The sequence below is a fragment of the Podarcis pityusensis genome (genome assembly GCF_964106645.2).
Source record: "Podarcis pityusensis genome assembly, chromosome: 2".
In the NCBI taxonomy this organism is placed as follows: Eukaryota; Metazoa; Chordata; class Lepidosauria; order Squamata; family Lacertidae; genus Podarcis; species Podarcis pityusensis.
The window spans coordinates 35,229,532-35,245,679 of NC_138029.1; the positions used below are offsets into that span (position 1 = coordinate 35,229,532).

Consider the following 16,148-nt stretch of genomic DNA (forward strand, 5'->3'; position numbering starts at 1 on the left):
GGGGTTGCGCGCTCATCTCGCTCTATAGGCCAAGGGAGCCGGCGTTTGTCCGCAGACAGCTTCCGGGTCATGTGGCCAGCATGACTAAGCCGCTTCTGGCGAACCAGAGCAGTGCCGGAAATGCCGTTTACCTTCCCGCCAGAGCGGTACCTATTTATCTACTTGCACTTTGACGTGCTTTCGAACTGCTAGGTTGGCAGGAGCAGGGACCGAGCAACGGGAGCTCACCCTGTCGCGGGGATTCGAACCGCCGACCTTCTGATCGGCAAGTCCTAGGCTCTGTGGTTTAACCCGCAGCGCCACCCACGTAACTAGCAAAATGCCTGCCATTATCAAGCACTGAGCCGTGTGTGGGGGTTCTATATATTACAAGGGGTTGCTGTGGGTGGGAAAGAACAACTTTGATTTGAACCGCCAACCTTCTAATCAGCAAGTCCTAGGCTCTGTGGTTTAACCCACAGCGCCACCTGCGTCCCTAACTGTCACATACATTGACTTAATTATTAAATTTCTATGCCACCCTTCATTGGAGGATCACAGGGTGGTTTACAATACAGTTTTAAAATGCAAAAATACCTAAAGTATTAACAAACTAAAACAATAGCCCTCCACATATTCATTCATTCATTCATTCATTCATTCATTCATTTGCTGCCTGGGATAGCTCAGTTGGGAGAGCATGAGACTCTTAATCTCAAGGTTGTGGGTTTGAGCCCCATGTTGGGCAAAAGATTCCTGCACTGCAGGGGGTTGGATTAGATAATAATAATATAATAATAATTTATCATTTGTACCCCGCCCATCTGGCTGGGTTTCCCCAGCCACTCTGGGCAGCTTCCAACAAAGATTAAAAATACATCAAAATGTCACACATTAAAAATGTGGTCCCTTCTAACTCTATGATTCTATGGTTCTTTTCTTTCATGTCTACTGAAATTGTGGGAAAACTCTGAGTTTTGCAATGTGCATGCCAGAAACAGGGAAAGTCACTTAATCTAGTTTTATATGGTCTTCTCCCTTCTTCTCCCTTTTTCTTTTTCCATTTTGTTCTTCTCTTTTGCTGTGTTCTTGTTGTCATCTTTCGTACGCTGTCACTGTTGTAAATGTTATTTATAAACGATAATAATAGTAAGAAGAAAGACCTTGAAACTGCGTTAGCAGCTTTCAAGGCTGCTTAATAAATACAATAACAGTAAAGCTCGGAGGAGAATGAGCTCCTTACTACCCAAGCTAATCATTTATAAGGATATGCTTTGAAAATTAGCTAAGGGCGCTGAAGGAAGAACATGGCAAGGACAGATGCACACCAATACTTCTGTGCTGTTTTCTGATCCATCCTACCCAAGGCTCCCAAAAAGCTTTTAATGAACAAATACTGGAGCTGGGTCCTACAGTGATCTTTCTGGAGCGTTGACAATCTTATTGCATTTGTAGAGCTTAGAGGGTACAAAGCAAATATGCAATTCACCCTGGGATGGGTTGTCTGTTTAAAGTTCTGCAGCAGTGAGAAGACAGGAAACGGCCTTATCGTTTATTTTTCTAGCGCAGAATTGTCGATAGCACATTTTAAAAAGCTAACCTCCAGCCATTACAAGATAGGTACATGTTTTTTTCCTAGGATAGAGAAAGGCCATAGCCCAGCGGTAGGGCATCTGTTCCGGATGCAGAAGATCCAGGATTCAATACACCAACTTCTCCTGTTTGGCCTGGGAGAGAACCCTGCCTGAAACCTGGGGGATGTGGAATGGACTCAGTGACTTGGACCTCATAGCCCCTGTCATTGTGTTGAACCTGCTGAACAGATCTTGAAATAGAACAAAGTCTGGGGTCACTGGTATGGTGGAGGAGTTCCAGAGGGGCAGCTGTGTTAATCCTTTGCAGCAGAAACCATCAGAGTCTTGTAGCACCTTAAGACCGACAAATTTATAATGCCATAAGCTTCACTTTCAGGGCTTGGTCTGAAGGCACCACCATGCAGAAGCTCCTCCTAGGAACCATATGTCTATTGCACTGAGTTCCAAGATGAAAGAAAGGAAGGATGAAAATGTAAGAAAATAAAGTTAAATAAACTACAGTGGCACCTCGGGTTAAGAACTTGATTCGTTCTGGAGGTCTGTTCTTAACCTGAAACTATTCTTAATCTGAAGCACCACTAATGGGGCCTCCTGCTGCTGCTGCGCCGCCGCTGCATGATTTCTGTTCTCTTTTTTTTTTTTTTAAATAATATTTATTAAGATTTTCAAAAATACAGAAAGTAAGAATTATAGTACATTCAGAACCTTATTTTCATACATCCACTTTCTGGGACTCCCCCCTTCCCCCACCCCTACCATATTCCTCTTTCATGTTGTTGGCTCCACAAGCTCTCGGTTCTAATTAAAAACTTAATTTGTTTAGACCATTATTCAAATTTAAAATTTATACACTCCTCATCAATACCCTTAATAAAAGACAAAAATTTCTCTCCCAGGGCCCACCCCATTTTCATTCCACAATTTCCCTTTTTTTTTAATAATAAAGACACCCCACACAATAGAAATATCAGAAATAAGAAATAAAAAGTATAATAGATGAAAAAGAGCCAGTTCAAAAAAAAAAAAAGTTAACAAGCCTTTGGGTTTTAGTTCTCCCCCCCTGTCCCCGGTTTAATTTCCCCCTGACCACCAAACCATGTTATCCGCCTGGAATTCTTACAGTCCATAAATCACCTATTTCCCCCAACTCCTTGCTGGCTTTTTTTTCTTTTTCTTTTTTCTTTTTATAATTATTTTTAACACACTTAACTTCAGATCTTTAATAAAGCTCCCCCCATTGTTCTTTCCAAATTGTAGTCCAGTTTCCTCTTGTTCCGCTGCTGAAACGTTCTAATTCAGAAGCTTAGTAAGTCTGCAGGGATTATTGTTATTCAGGAACAAAAACTTGCGTTCAGTCCCTTCCTTTCTTCAATAGAAAATTCTATTGTCTCCTTTAGCTGAACACCCTGTAGACAAAATATTATTTCCGTTTTGCAGCTTTCCCAGAAGATAACCAGTCCTGTAAAATTCCAATGGTATTTTTCCACTTACGACCATCTTTGTAATGTCCCGAAACTCCTCTAGGGGGATTGTTGTAACTTTGTTTTCTCTAGTCCAAAAGTCCGATTGTTATCCATGTTTTCGCCATTTTGTATCCAAGTTTTAACAAGTTGTAGCAAATTGTAACAAATTTAGCCAGCAAAGTTCTCATAATAAAATCCTCTCTGCTTTCCGACTTTGACAGCTACTTTGACAGCTGTCAAAATCTCCGACTCTTTTCACCAGGCTCTCTCTTCAATCACCCCGGTTCCCAGGGGGGGGGGTTACGTTTCTTCTCCCTCAATTCTTCCTCCAGCACAGTTCTTATAGTTCCCCATCGTGGAATTCCTAGTTTTTATCAGCAATACAAATCTTTTTGGACCTTGGTTTCCCCGTCCTTGTTTTGGAAGGTTTACAATAGGGGGGGGGACTGACTTCCTTTTTGGATCCCCCCCCGCTCGTGTCCAATTCGAAAAAAAATTCTTTTTTTTTCTCCTTTTAAACCCAGTTTCCAAATTACTCACGGGTTGTTGTTAAGAAGTCCGAATTTTCAATGGAAGAAGTCAGCGCTCTCCGCCGGATGGCATGCGGCTGCGCTCGGCAGGGATAGCAGAGGACTCAAAGCACCACGCTTCTCCCCGGCACCCGATCCGTAGCCTTTAAAAAGGCTCCTTCACGAGTCGGGAGGGCGCTAACGGTGCCAGCCGAGTCTCCATGTCCACGGCCCTCGTGGCCGTGGTTTTTAAGGGTCCCCGCATCGCCGGTGCGGTAGGACCCAGCCCCTGCCGAGCAGGCTCCCTCCGGAGCTCGGAGGGAGTCCGCCATTCGGCGATGGCGCCAACCCGGAAGTCCTGCATGATTTCTGTTCTCATCCTGAAGCAAAATTCTTAACCCGAGGTACTATTTCTGGGTTAGCGGAGTCTGTAACCTGAAGCGTATGTAACCTGAAGCGTATGTAACCTGAAGCGTATGTAACCCGAGGTACCACTGTATATGGACTACAGTTGCATCAGTTGAAGTGTAATTCACAAAAAAAGCTTGTGCTTGCACATCCTCTTTAAGGTGCCTCAAGACTCTTTGGTATGAGGGAGTGGTTCTCAAAGTGTTGTTGTTTTACCAGTGACGTTGTGTCCTGGTTGCTTTCATCTTCTGATCGGCCCTCTTCAGCTCCTTGAAGCGCACCATCCCACTGCTGGTAACCTGCCGCCCAGCACACAAGAACAATACAACATGGAAGAAGCCTCAACAGCCCCCCTCTTCTAGTGGGAACCAGTGGTATAGCTGAAGGCCACTCCTAGTATGTTTGCTCTGCTTAGTGCTAAGTTATAAGAAACAGTGCCACCTACAGAAAGAACAAAGCCATAGCGACTTCCTTCCCATGCGATTTGTAATCAGACCTGAACCTTCTATATACAGTGGTACCTCGGGTTACATACGCTTCAGGTTACAGACGCTTCAGGTTACAGACTCTGCTAACCCAGAAATAATGCCTCGGGTTAAGAACTTTGCTTGAGGATGAGAACAGAAATCGTGCTTCGTCGGCGCGGCGGCAGCAGGAGGCCCCATTAGCTAAAGTGGTGCTTCAGGTTAAGAACAGTTTCAGGTTAAGAACGGACGTCCGAAACGAATTAACTTCTTAACCCGAGATACCTCTTGTACCGTCATAATAATAAATGAAAATGACCAAAAACAAAACTAAACAAAACCCATGTCTTTCCAATGCTGGTAGCTATGTTGTGAAGCAAGCTGAAGTTTCAGCACTAGCTGCAAGGGCAGCCATGTGAAGAGAACATTACAATAATCTAGCTCAAAGGTGTGAGAAGCATGAACACCACCATTTTGCTGCAAGATAGGTGCAACTGCAAGCAACTGAACCCTCCCCATACCTGCCACTTGCCTTCTCATAGTTTCTGCCCCGAAAGCGCATTTCTGGTATTGGAGATCAGCTGCGGAGGAAAGCACCTGAGACAGACAGCTAAGTAGTTGAGTGACCAGATGAAAAAGAGAAGAAAAGAGCAGGTTGTCAAAGCTACATCTACCCACTGAAATTCGCTCTTCTATGCAACTATTACAGGTGCAGAAACCCTATCTGCTTTTCCACCAGGCCACCCTAGAGGTAAGTCACAGGTAGGAAGAAGGCGTAGCAATTTCTCTAAAACTTGGATATCTGACTCTCTAAATGTGCTTTTGGGCATTGTTGTTGTTGTTGTTTAGTCGTTTAGTCGTGTCCGACTCTTCGTGACCCCATGGACCAGAGCACGCCAGGCACTCCTGTCTTCCACCGCCTCCGGCAGTTTGGTCAGGCTCATGTTTGTAGCTTCGAGAACACTGTCCAACCATCTTGTCCTCTGTCGCCCCCTTCTCCTTGTGCCCTCCATCTTTCCCAACATCAGGGTCTTTTCCAGGGAGTCTTCTCTTCTCATGAGGTGGCCAAAGTATTGGAGCCTCAACTTCACGATCTGTCCTTCCAGTGAGCACTCAGGGCTGATTTCCTTAAGAATGGATACGTTTGATCTTCTTGCAGTCCATGGGACTCTCAAGAGTCTCCTCCAGCACCATAATTCAAAAGCATCAATTCTTCGGCGATCAGCCTTCTTGATGGTCCAGCTCTCACTTCCATACATCACTACTGGGAAAACCATGGCTTTAACTATACAGACCTTTGTTGGCAAGGTGATGTCTCTGCTTTTTAAGATGCTGTCTAGGTTTGCCATCACCTTTCTCCCAAGGAGCAGGCGTCTTTTAATTTTGTGACTGCTGTCACCATCTGCAGTGATCATGGAGCCCAAAAAAGTAAAATCTCTCACTGCCTCCATTTCTTCCCCTTCTATTTGCCAGGAGGTGAGGTGATGGGACCAGTGGCCATGATCTTCATTTTTTTGATGTTGAGTTTCAGACCATATTTTGCGCTCTCTTCTTTCACCCTAATTAAAAGGTTCTTTAATTCCTCCTCACTTTCTGCCATCAAGGTTGTGTCATCTGCATATCTGAGGTTGTTGATATTTCTTCCGGCGATCTTAATTCCGGCTTGGGATTCATCCAGTCCAGCCTTTCACATAATGAATTCTGCATATAAGTTAAATAACCAGGGAGACAATATACAGCCTTGCCGTACTCCTTTCCCAATTTTGAACCAATCGGTTGTTCCATATCCAGTTCTAACTGTAGCTTCTTGTCCCACATAGAGATTTCTCAGGAGACAGATAAGGTGATCAGGCACTCCCATTTCTTTAAGAACTTGCCATAGTTTGCTGTGGTCAACACAGTCAAAGGCTTTTGCATAGTCAATGAAGCAGAAGTAGATGTCTTTCTGGAACTCTCTAGCTTTCTCCATAATCCAGCGCATGTTTGCAATTTGGTCTCTGGTTCCTCTGCCCCTTCAAAATCCAGCTTGCACTTCTGGGAGTTCTCGGTCCACATACTGCTTACGCCTGCCTTGTAGAATTTTAAGCATAACCTTGCTAGCGTGTGAAATGAGTGCAATTGTGCGGTAGTTGGAGCATTCTTTGGCACTGCCCTTCTTTGGGATTGGGATGTAGACTGATCTTCTCCAATCCTCTGGCCACTGCTGAGTTTTCCAAATTTGCTGGCATATTGAGTGTAGCACCTTGACAGCATCATCGTTTAAAATTTTAAATAGTTCAGCTGGAATGTCATCACTTCCACTGGCCTTGTTATTAGCAGTGCTTTCTAAGGCCCATTTGACTTCACTCTCCAGGATGTCTGGCTCAAGGTCAGGAACCACGTTACCTGGGGTGTACGAGACATCCATTTCTTTCTGGTATAATTCCTCTGTGTATTCTTGCCACCTCTTCTTGATGTCTTCTGCTTCTGTTAGGTCCTTTCCACTTTTGTCTTTTATTATGGTAATCTTTGTACGAAATGTTCCTTTCATATCTCCAATTTTCTTGAACAGATCTCTGGTTTTTCCCATTCTATTGTTTTCCTCTATTTCTTTGCATTGCTCGTTTAAGAAGGCCTTCTTGTCTCTCCTTGCTATGTTTTGGAAATCTGCATTCAATTTCCTGTATCTTTCACTATCTCCCTCGCATTTTGCTTGCCTTCTTTCCCCTGCTATTTGTAAGGCCTCGTTGGACAGCCACTTTGCTTTCTTGCATTTCCTTTTCATTGGGATGGTTTTAGTTGCTGCCTCCTGTATAATGTTACGAGCCTCCATCCATAGTTCTTCAGGCACTCTGTCCACCAAATCTAAATCCTTAAACCTGTTCCTCACTTCCACCGTGTATTCATAAGGGATTTGACTTAGATTGTATCTTACCGGTCCAGTGGTTTTTCCTACTTTCTTCAGTTTAAGCTTGAATTTTGCTATAAGAAGCTGATGATCTGAGCCACAGTCCGCTCCAAGTCTTGTTTTTGCTGACTGTATAGAGCTTCTCCATCTTTGGCTGCAGAGAATATAATCAATCTGATTTCGATGCTGCCCATCTGGTGATGTCCATGTGTAGAGTCGTCTCTTGTGTTGTTGGAAAAGAGTGTTTGTGATGACCAGCTTGTTCTCTTGGCAGAACTCTATTAGCCTTTGCCCTGCTTCGTTTTGAATTCCAAGGTCAAACTTGCCAGTTGTTCCTTTTATCTCTTGACTCCCTACTTTAGCATTCCAATCCCCTATAATGAGAAGAACATCCTTCTTTGGTGTCATTTCTATAAGGTGTTGTAAGTCTTCATAGAATTGGTCAATTTCAGTTTCTTCAGCACCAGTGGTTGGTGCATAAACTTGGATTACTGTGATGTTAAAAGGTCTGCCTTGGATTCATATCGAGATCATTCTATCATTTTTGAGATTGCATCCCCGTACAGCTTTCGCCACTCTTTTGTTGACTATGAGGGCCACTCCATTTCTTTTACGGGATTCTTGCCCACAGTAGTAGATATGATGGTCATCTGAACTGAATTCACCCATTCCCGTCCATTTTAGTTCACTGATGCCCAGGATGTCAATATTTATTCTTGCCATCTCATTTTTGACCACATCCAACTTACCAAGGTTCATGGTTCTTACATTCCAGGTTCCTATGCAATATTTTTCTTTACAGCATTGGACTTTCCTTTCGCTTCCAGGCATATCCGCAACTGAGCGTCCTTTTGGCTTTGGCCCAGCCGCTTCATCAGCTCTGAATCTACTTGTACTTATCCTCCGCTCTTCCTATGCTTTCGGGCATAGATGGGTATAAACAAACAAGCCTGCCTTTATGTTGTCCTTATGTTGTCCTTATTTTCTGCATGCCCAGCACTGTCAAAGGTACAGGAACAGGGCTAGTTAAAAAAATAAAACCCAAAGGGGTCATGCTATGATATCCGTTTTCAGAAGTTCCTGCTTATGTATTGTTCAAATCATGTGAGTTCTGCTGTTCTGGTTTAGCTGCCACACAGAGACACACACCTTGCATGTCTTGTATGCCCCCAACATCAACATGTTGTTGACATGGATGTTCTCATGTACAGCTGTAAGCATGAAGACTTCCATGTGGGAGCCATGAAGTCATGGCAAAGGCTTGTAGCGCCACCTGGTGCCTCGCTGACCTCGGTGACCTGCATGTCCGTGCCTTGCAGTGTATTAAGTGCATAACCTTATATGGCGATGGGTGGGTTAAAGCCATGACCGGATGTAGGTAACGTGAGACATTGGCAAACAGCCATGCGACAGGAGAGAACAAAGGATAATAAAAGATACCGGAGAGGAGAGAAGTTTGAAAGGAGCTGCTCATACCATCCTGAAAATATTGCTGGCTCTCTGTGTCTTTTTTCAAATGCTAAACCGCCATTTGTGACGGCTGGCTTCCGTCAAGTGGTGCCCCCTGTGTGAGGCTGACTAAAAGAATACATCTGAGGCTTTTAAAAGAAAACCGTGTGAGGTTTTTCGATCCACGCAACGGATATCATCGGCTCACCACGCCCGGCAAGGGTTGCAAGCGCTACACATCTTAAAAAGATCCCGGTGAGTTCGATCCCTTTTATCTCGATTTTAGAAAAATGGGCAGCTCTTTGTCTACTCCCCAACAGAAATTTTTAAAAGACTTAAAATTTCTCCTCTTCTCCAACAAATTGGAAGTTCCGGAGGGTGATTTGATACAGCTTATTCTGGCCATTGATGAGCATTGCCCCTGGTTTCCTGCAGATGGGACTTGGGAATTAAAACATTGGGACAAGATTGGTGCACATTTTCATGGGCACCCCAGCATTGGTATTCGGATTCTAAATGCATGGTGCAAGGTTCGTTACGCCATGGGCTCTTTATCACCAAAAAATATCTCCATGGCTGCATTGCCAACACAACCTCCAGCTTCCTTAGTCCAGCCTGCTGTGTTAGCGTCTGTTCCGATACTTGCCTTGCCAGCAGCCCCAGACCCCAAACCTCCGGACTACAGTTCCTCACCAGAGGACCCAATCCTGCAAAAATACCGTGGTCTGGCTGGCAATGATCCTACTCTTTCAGTGGCAGAACCAGCTACCCCTTTTCAACGTGCAGTCCTTGCCTGTTCCTTAATTCAGGATACTATGGCATTCCCTGTTATTGTGCCCCCTGCTGGCGCTCCAGCAGGAACTCAAGCCCAACAGCAACCTTTTGATTTTAAGATCTTGAAAGAGCTGCAGCAGTCAGTAAAGACCAATGGACTCCAAGCCCCATATACGCAGGCGCTTTTAGAAGCCACATTAGCCCAGCTCTTGGTTCCAGAGGATATCAAGCTTTTGGCCCATACAGTGTTACCCCCATCAGCTGGTGTTTTGTTTGCCCATGAATGGGAAACTGCCTGCCGTGCTTATGCTCCGGCTTTGTTACAACAAGTCAGAGGAAATAATCCAAATATTACCCTCGCAGACGTCATAGATGCCATGATGGGGCGTGGTCCCTTCGTTCAGGCTTCAGTGCAAGCCACACTGCTGCAAATCTTATTGAGGGACACCGCTCTTGCTGCTAAACAAGCAATGAGAAAAATCCCAGAACCCACCAGTATTCAATCAAGGTGGGGTTCAATCAGGCAAGAGGCAAGAGAATCATATTCTTCCTATATGGACAGGCTGCTTACAGCAGTGAGTCGCCAAATTGAAAATCCTGAAGCCAAACAAATAATCATCAAACAATTGGCCTTTGAAAATGCCAATGAGGATTGTAAACTTGCATTACGACCGATAATACACAATCCTGCCACAGACACAGCAGCCATGCTTCGCATTTGTCAGTCTGTAGGTACAGCCACCCACAAGGCTCATCTGCTGGCAGCAGCGCTAAATGAAAACCAGCCTGTAGCCACCAATACAACTTGTTTCCAGTGTGGCAAACCAGGATCACCGATACCCCAGTGTGGGTAGAACAGTGGCCTCTACCAAAAGAAAAATTAGCAGCAGCGGCCCAGCTTATTTCTGAACAATTGACTTTCGGCCACATTGAACCATCTTCATCCCACTGGCTCCAGCAGACAGGGAACGGTTTGCTTTTACATTGCCAGTATATAACAATTCGCAGCCCACCCAGCGATATCAGTGGGTTGTCCTGCCTCAGGGCATGCGGAACTCCCCTACACTTTGTCAACATTTTGTGGGTGAAGCATTGAAACCTTTCCACATGCGCCACCTAGAGGTGCTGCACACGAGCTGCATCTGGCAGTGTTTGCCTTCCTAACCATTTGCCTTGCCATCCTTTGCTGCACTGTTATACAAGGAAGAGAAGCAGACGACCCAGTCCAGTTGAAACCACCATATTTCACCTTATCGGCTGGCAAGCAGCTGTCGCCTGAATCTTACTCTGGCTGGCAGTATACACGGCTCAGCCACTTTCGAACTAGAAGAACAGCGTTGTTGAATAAGACTTTTAGGGGAGAAAATTATCATAAGATATGGAGGAATAATATTTTTGTACAAGATATGATTATGTTTACCGGTTTATTGCATGCTTCTAAATGTTGGTTGTGTATGCACATGCCGCCTTTTGCCAGTCATTCAGGCATAATGCTTCATGGTGTGCCTGTCAATGGATCTTTTCAATTTACTAATATTATATCCCCTAAGCAAACTTTTTGGCCTCCAGTACAATTGACCCTCCATGAGCCTGCCCCCATTTGTTTTCAAATTAAAGAGGGGAAAGAATCATGGGGCATATATCCAAACTGTCAATATACATTGAATTTCACTTTTAATAGCTCTTGTTCTCTTACAGGAACATACAGTGACCAATCTCAGTGCTATAGAAGTGACACCAGTGCATGGCTAATAAACTAGAAAGGAAGCCTACCATGCAACTTGGAATCAGAATTCTTATATTCTTGGCTTCCGGATGGAAGTTGGCTTCGACATTTATTGATTTTAGTGATCATTATAGTAATTATTTGCGTTATTTTGTGTTGCTGTATCCAATGTATTCCTTCCTTAATCTCTATATGTACTGCATGGTTCTCCCGTCAGCGGCCTGCTTCTGGCCTCACAAGAGTTGCCTATCGTGCTCGATATAACCGTATTGGTAATGACATATATATGACTCTGATATAAAATAAAGAAAGAGGGCATGTGGGAGCCATGAAGTCATGGCAAAGGCTTATAGCGCCACCTGGTGCCTCGCTAACCTCGGTGACCTGCATGTCTGTGCCTTGCAGTGTATTAAGTGCATAACCTTATATGGCGATGGGTGGGTTAAAGCCATGACCGGATGTAGGTAACGTGAGACACTGGCAAACAGCCATGCGACAGGAGAGAACAAAGGATAATAAAAGATACCGGAGAGGAGAGAAGTTCGAAAGGAGCTGCTCATACCATCCTGAAAATATTGCTGGCTCTCTGTGTCTTTTTTCAAATGCTAAACCGCCATTTGTGATAGCTGGCTTCCGTCACTTCCATGGTATTGGGAGCTCTGCATTATTGGAGTTCCTGGGAATCTTTGCCAACATACAAGGCTAGTGTTGTGTTCACCCAAACCTATAAAACGCATCTCAAGCACATTCTTTCCATTCAAAGAATTCTGGGCACTGTAGTCAAGCCCACAGAGTTTCAGTTCCTAGCTACCCTTAACAACCCTAGAATTCTTTGAGGGGGGGAAATGTGCTTTGAATGTGTTTTAAAAGTATAGTGTGTGCACAGCCATAAACACAAACACAATGGTGGGAGGGTGAGTGGAAAGTGCAATGATGGCACAGCAAATGTTCAAAATCAAACAGTGTGTGAGTTTGAAGATGGCTACTATCTCAATGAAAAATACAGCGATAGGAATGTTTTCTTTGAAAATTATTGTTGTTGACCCCTTTGAAGAATCTTAAGAGTTTTAAAGAGTGATGCTTTTAAGCCTATACAAACATAGATATTTTATTCTTACTGCAACTGGCAGTGATACATTTTGCTTTTAGTGGCTATGCAAATTTTTAATTTGCATAGTATATGATCTACCATCTGCTTTCCAACGTTGTCAGATTATTGAAAGCTCATGAGGAGTGGTTAAGGGATTACTTTGGAATAATAATTACCGGTATTTCTTCTATAATATATCCTTCCCCCTTTTTTTAAGCTCATTGAGAACATTGCCCAGATGTTGGTTTTATTTCCTTGCACATTTCTAGTCTGCCCAGTTAGGCAGAACATTTTTAATTGTAGTCTGATGATTTGCCAGAGTCTTCAGACAAATTATTCTGAAGTTATCCTACAGACTTTTAGAGCTGCTCCAGAGCTAGGACAATTTTGCAAAAGCAGCTACCCCACATCACGCAGTGTGTGACATGGAATGCATGTCTAAGGCTGCACCTGGGAGTAAGCCCATTGAAGTCAATGTGGCATACTTCTGAGTAGACAAGCATAGTATTGCACTGAAAAAGGTGCACTTCTGGTAACAACTCACCAATGAAGGAATAGGACATATTATATGATTCTGCAAGTTATTGGAAATTTCCATTAATGGGCTTTTCGTGTGTGTGTGTAAATCACCACTTCAGACATGGCATTTGTAATTTGAGAATTGGCAGCCTGCGTATAGCTGGAAGTAAATTCAGCAATGTTATGTAAGGTAACCCTGCCAGTGGGGAATTCTGGGACATTTGCCATTGACTTTTATGGAGGCATGATATACTTATGGAGCAAAGTATACTTTGCTACAAAAATGGTTCAGCTCTTCTAAATCTTTCCTCATGCTAAAGGCCTAGCTCTGAGTGGCCTTAAAGAACCTTTTGGTTATTAAACACACAAATAACACAAGCAGATGCACAACCCTCAGTTGCGGGTTGTAGAGAGAATATTGATAGCGCTGGTTTTTCGCAACTGTGGCTTCATGGGATTATTTTCAAACTTTTGTCATATAGCGGCTTGTGTGATGGATGCATTACAACAGCCACTGCCAATATATTACAACCTGAGACCCTAATTGTACTCTAACTTGCTTAGGTGTGTCTCCTTCCCATATCCCTTTGCCAAAAGTATCCAGCCTATGGTGTGTTTGTGCGGGTTGTGTATGAACAAGAACCACACTAGCCCTGACATGCCTTTGATGTTTCAGTGTCATTGCTGTCTGCATTGCCACTTTAAAAGAGCAGAAATATGTCCTCGTCGGTGCTGAGAGGTGCATGATCCTTTTCACTGACAGCATACTGTCGAGATGCAGCACTTCAAAAGAGGAAAAATCTGAAAGCATCCTGCTGACGATGGCTAACAGATGTGCCTGGCTTTAATGAACATCCCTTTCGCAGAATATAATGGATGTCTCATATGCCAGAACACTACAGCTCTGCAAAGCATTACCAGTTGTATACCTGGCAGGGTACTTGCACCTTTTGTGGCTTTCTGAGGGGCATCCAAAACAGCAGAGAGACCCACGGGACCTGAGAGAATGACAAATGCATCCTGAATCAAGATAAGGTTTTTATCCCTGCAGCAGTCAGTTAGCTCACCCATGCCCAGTATGTGTGTGTTCTCATCAAAACTACTTTGCAAATGGACAATGTATTTATTTAAGCTTTTAGCACGGCAAGCACGCTCTGCATATCCTGCATTTCATTTTCGTCTCACCTCACTGCTAACATTTTCTTATTTGCACACACCTGGCAATTAGGATAATGGGAGGGGGGAGATGCAAAAGAGGACAGGGGTCTTGCATCTTTTCAGAGGGAGTTGAGAATCATAGAATTGTAGGATTGGAATGGACCTCAATGGTCAGAGCCAAACTATCTGAAAGACTGTATTCTCTCATACAAACCTGCCTGGGTTTTGAGAACATCGGGGGGAGGCCCTTCTCTCAGTCCCACCAACCTCACAGGCACATACGGTGGGGATGTGGTACAGAGCCTTCTTGGTGGTTGCTCCAAGACTCCAGAGCTCCCTCCCTGGCAAAATTAGTAGACTGGCTCCCTCTGTGTCGTCCTTCCACTTTTTTGTTCCAACAGGCTTTGGGAAACCGGCTGCTTTTAATGAAAGGGTTGGTGCCATGCTCTTTATTTTCCCTTTATTTTTTACAGCGCCCATCACAATTACTGTCACCAAAAAATAGGGTATAGGACAATGATTAAAAGCATGAACAGGAAAGTCTCTGATTCAAGGCTCAGGTCAATTCTGAATTTATTGGATGGCTTTAGGCTATGCTTAGCCTGAAACCTCGGTGTGTAGCATGGGGATAATAATCCTAGCCTACCTTATAAGGCTGTTGTAAAGATTCCTCTGATAAGATCGTGGAGGGGTTTAAGGTTTACAGTGGTACCTCGGGTTAAGTACTTAATTCGTTCCAGAGGTCTATTCTTAACCTGAAACTGTTCTTAACCTGAAGCACCACTTTAGCTAATGGGGCCTCCTGCTGCCGCTGCGCCGCCAGAGCCCGATTTCTGTTCTTATCCTGAAGCACTATTTCTGGGTTAGCAGAGTGTGTAACTTGAAGTGTATGTAACCTGAAGCATATGTAACCTGAAGCGTATGTAACCCGAGGTACCACTGTACTTGAAATGGGTGGGTGGAACCAAATTCTAAGTTTTCCCCTCAGAGGCTGCAGTTATGCAGTTCACCACATGGGGCAGCGGTTAGCACTGAGACTGACACCTTGCAACATTCATCTCCAATTCACAGGTAAGCTGCCTCTGAACATGGATGTTCCATTGAACATCATAGCCGAGAGCCAGTGTGTATATATGGGTGATACTGGAGCAGAACAGGAGGGAGGATATTTGGTTGGGGGGAGCTAGAGACAGAGTAGGTTGGCATGCTGGAATGAACTTTTTACAGTGGTGCCTCGCAAGACGAAATTAATCCGTTCCGCGAGTCTCTTCGTCTAGCGGTTTTTTCGTCTTGCGAAGCAACCCTTTTAGCGGCTTAGCGGATTAGCACTATTAGCGGTTTAGCGGCTATTAAAGGCTTAGCGGCTTAGCGGCTAAAAGGCTATTAGCGGCTTAGCGGCTTAGAAAAAGGGGGGGGAGCGAAAAAAATCTCAAGACTCGCAAGACATTTTCGTCTTGCGAAGCAAGCCCATAGGGAAATTCATCCTGCGAAGCGCATCGAAAAACGGAAAACCCTTTCGTCTAGCGAGTTTTTCGTCTTGCGAGGCATCCGTCTTGAGGGGCACCACTGTAGTAAGTACTCTCGCCTTCCTTGGAGGTTTTTAAGCCGAGGTTGGATGACCATCTGTTATGGATGCTTTACAGTAGTTGTGATTACTGCCTTTTCCAGGGGTTGGACTAGATGACCCTTGGGGTCCCTTCCAACTCCACAATTCTATTGTTCTATTATGTGCTGGGCCAGATTTAGGTTTGATGAGGCCCTAAGCTACTGAAGGTAATGGGGCCCTTTATAGGTCTAGCTGTCCTTTGTCAACAACATATTGTCACTGTTTTGTGTTGAATATATGCTATATGGTAATTTATGGACCTAATAGGTCCATACACAACACAAAACACTGTTGCTATATGTAGGTTTTATTTTATTTGTTTTTATCCCCCTCTTTCTTTTTTCCTTTTTTCCTTTCTCCTCCTGTGATGAGGCTGCATTTTAATGTTTTAATGTTGTATTTTAATCTTGTTTTTAAGTTGTATTCATTCAACTTGTTTTTATTATTGGTTGTTAGCTGCCCTGAGCCTGGCCTTGGCTGAGGAGGGCGGGGTATAAAAAAAAATATTATTATTATTATTT

The 16,148-nt window shown here is 44.0% G+C and overlaps 1 protein-coding gene across 1 annotated transcript in view; it reads left to right on the top strand.

Moving 5' to 3' along the window:
• LOC308470549 (melanin-concentrating hormone receptor 1-like) overlaps positions 1–16,148 on the top strand; it is a 146,776-nt gene that overhangs the window by 46,871 nt on the left and 83,757 nt on the right. The window lies entirely within an intron of this gene.